Consider the following 9,136-nt stretch of genomic DNA (forward strand, 5'->3'; position numbering starts at 1 on the left):
GTGAAGGATTATTGCAGTAGATAGGCCAATATAACAGAACAGAGTCCTGAAAAAGAACAACCTGATTTATGACTAAGGGGACAAGGCAGTCTAGGACAGATGATCTTTTCAATAAATGGCATTTAGCAACTGAGTATTTATAAGAAAAAACAAACCCAGACTCTTACCTTACATCATTCCCCAAAGTCATTTTCATTTATCACAGATCTAAATATGAAAAGTAAAGCAATAATAATCTTAGAAGGTAACATAGAAGAATATCTTCACAGCCTAGACAGGCAAAGATTTTTTGAGGAGGACATAAAACGAACATTAATAACTTGAGCTACACTAAAATTAAGTATTGAAGTCTCTAAAAAAGGGCCAGCAAGAGTTCAAAAGCCAGCCAAAAGTCTAAAAAAAGATTATTTGTAACTCATATCACTGAAAAATGGTTTACATGTAGAATGAAAAAAATTACAACAATAACAGAGGCAACCCAACAGAAAGATGGTTAAGAGTTTTGAAAAAAGCAGTTTACAAAACAGGCTGTACAAATACCCAATAAACATTTGAAAAGGTGCTCAACTTCACTAGTCCTCAGCTATATCAATGATAATTAAATCCACCATGAGAAACCACTACACATCCACCAGAACAAATAAAATATTTTAATAAATAACAATTGCTGATAAGGTTTTGGAGCAACTGGAAATCTCTTTAATGTTTTTCGGAGGCAACTGGAGACAACTGGAATAACCACTTTGGAAAAGAGATTCACATTATCTACTATATTTGAACACATGCTTACTGCATGACTTAGAAATTTAGTTTCTGTGTTTCCACATTTTTATTCAACAGACATATGTATGCATATGCACTAATAGAAAACTTGATGAATGTTCACAAAAGGACTATTTATAATAGCCCCAAGTTGAAATCAAGGTTTAGCAAGACAGGAAAGAATAAATAGTGGTATATGAATAGAAAAAACTAATGATGTACTGTATGTTGGCTAATTGAACATAAGGAAGGAAGGAAGGAAGGAAGGAAGGAAGGAAGGAAGGAAGGAAGGAAGGAAAGAAAAGAAAAGAAAAGAAAAAGAAAGAAAGAAAGAGAAAGAAAGAAAAAGGGAGAGAGAGAGAGAGGGAGGGAAGGAGGGAGGGAGGGGAAGGGAGGAGAGGGGAGGGGAGGGGAGGGGAGGGGAAGGGAAGGGAAGGGAAGACGAAAGAAAGACTACATCAATCAAAATATGATAGAGACACACAAAATAATGTATGTGAATCTCAATCATAATTTTGGGCAAGAGGAGCATATATAAACAAAAACATTCTGTATTAATATATTTATATAAAATTTTAAGGTTTAAGTTATTCTATACCACTAAAAGGATAATGACTACATTTTGGGAGAAGGTTAAGGATAATGATTGGGATGGGGCATAAGGAGCATTCTAGGTCCTATTAATCTTCTATTTCTTAACCTGGTATGGTAGTTTCGCAGTTGCATCCATTCCATTCTACCCATTGAGTTGTATACATATGATTTGTACAATTTAATGTATGTATACTATATTCCAATGAAAAGTTTAAAAAATAGAAACATAAACCAGTGATCAATCTTAACCATCACTAACAGTGATGTAAATGTGTATTTTCTGACCTCTATTTTCTGATGTGATGCACTATGAGATACAATATCACCTAAGATTTACTTCAGTCAAGCATGTTTAACTCAAAAACACTGAGGCTTAAGATATACCTATAGATATACAAAGTAAGTGATTCCACAAGAAAGCAATCAGACAAGTCCAGAAGGCAAGGTATTTTGTAGATCAGTTGGTCCCCTTCCTTCAGCAATTCAGTGTCATAAAAAGGGGATTAGTTCTAGAATAAAAGAAATTTAAGGGACATGACAATCAGATAGAGTATGTGGTACTACAATGATACTGGTTTGAAGAAATTAGTTCTAAATAACATTTTTAATTAATTGAGGGATTCTAAATACAGTCTGGATATTATATGTAATAAAAATATACAAAAATATAAATGTGAAGATTGTTAACTGAAAGAGCAGGATACAAAACAGTAACATAGGAAGTTTGCATTTGATAAAAAATAACATGTAAGAAAGGCTGGAAGAAAGTGTATTAATGGTGATCTCTAGGTGGAAGGAATATTTTAGCTCATTTTATTCCTCTGTATTTTCTAATTTTGCCACAATGAATACATACTCCTTTTGTAGAAATACGTAATTTTTAAATGAAGCCAAATTTCTGAACAGAAAATTACTATATATGTACACATCAAAATAGGTAATAGATAGGGCTCTATTGCAACTAACAACTGTGCACCATCCAGTCAATATAGATGGCATGGCTAACCTTACTTTTAAGATTTAATTACAGGGCGCCTGGGTGGCTCAGTTGGTTAAGCGACTGCCTTCGGCTCAGGTCATGATCCTGGAGTCCCTGGATCGAGTCCCGCATCGGGCTCCCTGCTCGGCAGGGAGTCTGCTTCTCCCTCTGACCCTCCCCCCTCTCATGTGTTCTCTCTCATTCTCTCTCTCTCAAATAAATAAATAAAATCTTTAAAAAAAAAAAAAAAGAGTTAATTATAAAATCCTGACCTTATTAATGGCTATTAGCACAATAGATATGTTTGCTGAACCGGGAAAAGTTACATGGTACCACTGTTTACTTATTTTCTAAGTTTGATATTTGTACAGCATTTTTAAATTATGTATTATTAACTTTTGTATATATTAGGATATTTTGATTATTTTAATACAAAAATGCAGAATGTTTATTCAACAAAATATAAAATAATCGTAAACAAAATAACAAATAGAAGTTACTCCTCACTTATCCTTTCAAAGGATAAATTCATTGTTACACTTTTTAATTCTTGTATGCTTAATTTATAAATCCTAATTTTTTCTTTTTTATGTTAAGTATTTAAAGTAACTGGTCTCTGAGTGTTACTATAGTTATATTCAATGTTTAAAAGTATAGTACTTCATTGTTATTTACTAGTTAGACTACAATTTTAATTTTGATTTGTTCTTTGTCCCAAGGACAAGACTGAGAGATGTTATAAAAGGTGGTATGCATTTTCTGCTTACAGTTATTATTATTGATTGCAGTTTTATTACATTCTCCTCAGAGACTAAAATCTGCATTGCTTTTCCTTTTTCAAATATCCTGAGGTCTTCCCTGAGGCTAAATACTTTGTCCACTTTAGTCTATTCCATGAGCATTTGAATGAATATCCACATATTACTTCTCCACCATTAATTACATCCTCTTTAATCTCACTTACGTTTTGCCCATTTGATCTTTCATCAGCTGAGGAAAGAGCACAGAAATTTTTCTTTTAAAAATATGTTTCTACTTGGGGCACCTGGGTGGCTCAGTTGGTTAAGCATTCGACTCTTGATTTTGGCTCAGGTCATGATCTCAGGGTCCTAAGATCGAGGCCCACATCAGGCTCCATGCTCAGTGGGGAGCCTGCTTGAGGATTCTCTCTCCCTCTCCCTCTGCCCCTTCTCCCTCTCACGTGCATGCACACACTTTCTCTAAAATAAATAAATAGGGGTGCCTGGGTGGCTCAGTCGGCTAAGCATCTGCCTTTAGCTCAGGTCATGATCCCAGGGTCCTAAGATCGAGGCCCGCATCTGGCTCCCTGCTCAGCGGAGAGTCTGCTTCTCCCTCTCCTCCCTGCTTCTGCCCTCTGTTGCTATCTCTGTCTCTCTCTCTCAAATAAATAAAATCTTTAAAAAAAAAAAATCTTAAATAAATAAAAATGTTTCTACTTAATGTATTTTATTAATTTTGTAAGCATGGTACTTAATAAATATTTATAAGGTATTTATGTATATCATCGTCTTTATTAATATATAGTATCTCTCTTTGTCCTATTTAGATTTTTTACCAACCACGAATGAAACTTACTTTATATTACTATTGTGATCCTTGCCTTTTTCTTAGTTTTCATTTGCCTTCCATGCCTTAGCCCAAAGCTTCATTTTCAAGCTTTTTAATTTTTATTTGTTGTATACCATGAATCACTGGCATTGCTACTAGATAAAATCCTGGAAGGAATCATGATTCTTCTCAGAGGATCAACTGTAGAGAACTTAATAAAGAGCCTGTTTACAAAGACATAGCTAGGGTTAAAAATAATAATAAGAGAAAGAAAGAGATGCTCAGGAACAAAGAGACAAACCAACTAGAGTTTGCCTCCTGGAACACAGAAAGGAGCAGCAAAGGTTGGAGAAGGGCTCTATATGAGTAGAAGAAACAAGAAGACCAACACATATGAGTATTTTCTTTAATTGTTAAAATTAACATTTTCTATATATAAATGTTATATATAGTAGTGAAGGTATGTTTAGTTTGAGTTTTGTCTTCTTGTGTAATGATCTCTGCTTTGAATGGTTCCATTTTTTTTAATATGTCCCTATATTTCTGTGTATATACATTTGTATATGTATGTGTATGTCTCTGTATGTGTATGTATTAGTTATGAAGGTTATTACCAGGAAAAATGAAAACTGACTCTTAAATTTGTAAATATGTATAAAGTAGAGATGTATCAAATAAACGTTTGGCCGAATATTTGCTGAAAGGCTGAGTATCAGACTCATTATTCACCTGAAGCTAAATATTACTATCATAGAACAAATCTGAACTTTTATCAAATTCAGTTGTGACTGGAATTTTGTTACTGATATTTTAAACCATAATTTTAAAGCTTGATATTATAACACAGGGCAGTAACTTCTTAGCACTGTCAGCTGCTAGACTGTTCCTCTGATCAACATAGCATAGGTCACTGCTAAGTTGGCTACCTTCCCCAATATCATATTTATGATGATCTTCCCACCAAAATTATCACATTTTCTCCCTCTCTAATATTAAAGAACTAAGGTACATATTTGAAGATTCTGGATCCTGAAAATGTGGTTGATGGTGATGACACAGCTTCACTGGGGCAATCCCACCAACCAAAGCTTTGCACAATGACAGTATTTTCAGAAGCAGAATTAGGACTGGTAGCCTGATTTACATCTTTTTATTTCTGTATTTGTCTGCTGTAGTTGCTCCATAAAATCACTTGAGAATATCTGTCTATAAGTCTTAGCTTTTAAAATGTGGCAATGGAAGAATGGAATTGGCTTTCAAGATAAAACAACTATAACTTTTCAGCTGCATCCCAACTTTCACCATGCACACTAATTTTAACAACTTTCCCAGTTTAAGATGACAAAAAGGTAGGTATCCCAAAAGAAATATGTGCATTCTAAGAGAATACTTTATTGGTTATTTCCATAGAAAATTCTAGCTAACAAATTTCTCTGTAAACAATCACTGGATGTCAGTAAGTCCTTTTATGCAAAGTATTGCTAGTAAGCTTTGTTCAGACATTTTAACATGTAATTGGTGCTGATTTATCTTGTATAGGTTTATGTTAAAGCATTTCCAAAATTGTATACATGTCTTTAGCTGAAGATTTTAAGATGTCACATAGACAAATCAATCTTTGAAAGTAAATATTCATATATGTATAATAAATCTGAAGGACTGTATGATCATTGATCCCTTCCAAGTTTACGGATGCCAGAAAGGATGGTAGAATAGGTTTGTCTAATCTGGTCTACCAAAGTCTGAAGCTAAATATGAAGGCAGTAAATGGAGATTTGGTTCAATACAGTGGGTAAAGACAAAAACTGGTACATTCTTTGTGTGTATGTATGCATGTGTGTGTGCATATGAGTGCATGTCTGTGCTCATATGGGAAAGGAACTTTCCAGGGCCCTGGAAAAGCAGTGGCAAACACAGCCTGCTCAGAAATATGCGGGCACTGACTGTCTTTATATACTTGGAGATACTGGTTCACGAGCTAATTCTACATCTCAGAGAAAGGTTACAGATTTTTAATAAACACCCCAAAATTAGGTAAGGTATTGTTAAAAGTTCATTGCTTATGAGTAAAATCTCAAAATTATGGCATCATGGATGGTCTGATGAATACGTTAATTTCTTCCACTGGGTATGAAAGGGGGTGCCTTCCTCTTTTGTGAATTTGGATCTTTGTTCTAAATTGGAAGTTGGCATATTTCTGGAACTTAAGACAAAACCACAATCAACCAGAATCTAACCTTTCTATCCAGCCAAGAGTTTACTTCATTCACTCAATTAAAATGTGAATCCTCTATAATACCTATATTCATAATCTCTTTTTAGTGTGTATTTTCTCCATAATGTCCAACTTCCATCCATCAGCTGTTGATTAACAGCAAAAGCCATTTTTAAAATTGCACAATTTTTAAATATGTATTCCCTAACTTTACAGACTCATAAAATCCATCTTCACCTCTGTATTTCATAGCTTATTCACCTAGACGAGCGGTCAGGAAAAAGATGGAGCATGTTTCACATATAACTCATTCACTGCCTCTCTTATTTCCTTTTGTTCACTAGTCAATGCAACATGAGAGAGCAACAGGATTGAAGGAAGAGGGCAGATAATTGGAAAATATTATATATTATCCACCTCTTGAAAAGGTAGTGTAATGTCTACAGGAAGACTCTGCTCCCAGGCTTTCATCTGTAAATCATAACTACTCTTATCCTTCCAGTTACCAGAGGGAAAATTCATTTATGTTGTTACGCTGTTTATCTTGGAAAGGAAAAGTAAGAACTTTGTAATAACACCTAAGATAATAGTCTCACAGTAATCTATGTGATCACATAGGAGAGTGAGTTTTATAGTTTTAGATTCCTTAAAAGACTAGGCTACAACAACTGCAGAATATTTGATGTAAGGAGTAAAAACTAGGTAATGTGAAGAGCAAATAATGTTGATGTTTAGCTTGAAAGAAAGAAATATAAACATTTAAAAGCTTGTCTCCGATGGACTCTGAAAAACAAACTGAGGGTTCTAGAGGGGAGGGGGTTGGGAGGATGGGTTAGCCTGGTGATGGGTATTGAGGAGGGCACGTTCTGCATGGAGCACTGGGTGTTATGCACAAACAATGAATCATGGAACACTATATCTAAAACTAATGATGTAATGTATGGGGATTAACATAACAATAAAAAAATTTTTTAAAAAAAAAAAAAGAAAAAAAAAAAAAAGCTTGTCTCAGTAGATGACCACAGAGACAAATTTTATACTGCCATAATGGGAAAAGAAAGAAATAATGGACAGAAGTTTTAGGATTGAAAATTTGAACTATACAGAATTAATTATAACAATTAGATATTGATTGTTTTAAGGGGCTAAAGATGTAAACAGAAGGGTTGTAACACTTTTGTTGTTAGAGATGCTATAGAGGACATTTTAGCATCGAATGGGGAGTTAGACTAATTAAGCTTTACTGACCTTTTCATTTCTGATGTTCTGTAATTATACTGATATTTAAAGATCATAGTATTCTTTTGTTATTGGTTGAGCTAATAGGAGTGAAAGCAATGCATGATGAACACAGTAAAGTAATGATTACTAGATTTGGAGTTGGAAATGAGGCTTGAATTTCAGTTCTATCACTGACTCTAATAACTTGTACTTTAAAAAAAACTAACTTAGGGCGCCTGGGTGGCTCAGTTGGTTAAGCGACTGCCTTCGGCTCAGGTCATGATCCTGGAGTCCCGGGATCGAGTCCCGCATCGGGCTCCCTGCTCGGCAGGGAGTCTGCTTCTCCCTCAGACCCTCCCCCCTCTCATGTGCTCTCTTTCTCATTCTCTCTCTCTCAAATAAATAAATAAAATCTTTAAAAAAATAAAATAAAATAAAAATAAAATAAAAAAAAACTAACTTATCTGGGTCTTAGGTCTCTCATTAAGAATAGTGATAATTATGCGCCGCCTGGGTGGCTCAGTCGTTAAGCTGCTGCCTTCGGCTCACGTCATGATTCCAGGTCCTGGGATCGAGCCCCGCATCGGGCTCCCTGCTCAGTGGGAGGCCTGCTTCTCCCTCTCCCACTCCCACTGCTTGTATTCCCTCTCTTGCTGTGTCTCTCTCGGTCAAATAAATAAATAAAATCTTAAAAAAAAAAAAAAAGAATAGTGATAATTATATTATCTATCTCACAAGGTTATTATGTGAGTTAAATCAAATAGCACATATTCAATACAGCAACCCTTTAAAGACCTAATGTGTACAACACAGTGTTACAAGCAGAGACTGAAACATGAGAAAAAGGAAGTTGGAGCCTAAACTTCACCAGGGTTTGTGGCACATAAAGGGATAGCTATAATTCAACATGGTAAATGCTATAATAGAAGTGAGTTAAAAAGTATCTTATGAAAAAATAAAGTTGGGAAAGTTGGTTTGACTTGGGAGATGAATTAGGGGAAAAAATGCAGAAAAGAGGTGCTATAAATCCCACAAGATAAACAGAATTCAGGCAGTATGCAAAGGATATACCAGAAATATTCAGCATGAGCAAATGCACCGTGATGAATAAAAGTCTGCTGTAAGCTTCCTCCTCCCAAAAAATAATAAAATGTAAGTCCTACCTGGTGAATAGCAAATAGTAAAGGCTGACTTGATTATATATTTAAAAACATTTAATATGGTGCATGGCAGATTCCTGGTTCTAGTCATAACAAAATAATAGACTTGAGGCTTATTCTCCTGCAATAAACTGAACAAAATATATGATACAACAGGTTCTAAGCATTGTGCAACAAGCAGTATAGAGTTGTGATCCTTAAAGTGAGCTCCATATTTAAAGCTGGCCTTCTATATATGTCTACTTTTTTTTTTTTTAAGAATGTATTCATTTATTTGGGAGAGAGAGAGCACAAGCAGAGAGGAGCAAAGGGAGAGGGAGAAAGAATCTGAAGCTCCACACTGAGAGCAGAGTCTGATGTGGGGCTTGATCCCATGACCACAAGATCTTGACCTGAGCCAAAACCAAGAGTCAGACACTTAACCAACGGAGCGACCCAGGTGCCCCTATATATGTCCACTTTTAAATGTGCAGGGAAGGAAGGAGAAACCCAAACAGATAGCAGTAATTTTTCTGGATAGAGAAACAGACTGTAGGATGAAGGTAAGATGTCTAGAATTTATGAAGAAGGTCCCAGAAAGCAAAGCGCTACAAGGAGAAGGAGATCCCAAAACCTGCAAAGGAGTCTTCTCGAATT

Source organism: Phoca vitulina, unplaced genomic scaffold (genome assembly GCF_004348235.1).
Source record: "Phoca vitulina isolate PV1807 unplaced genomic scaffold, GSC_HSeal_1.0 scaffold20, whole genome shotgun sequence".
NCBI lineage: Eukaryota > Metazoa > Chordata > Mammalia > Carnivora > Phocidae > Phoca > Phoca vitulina.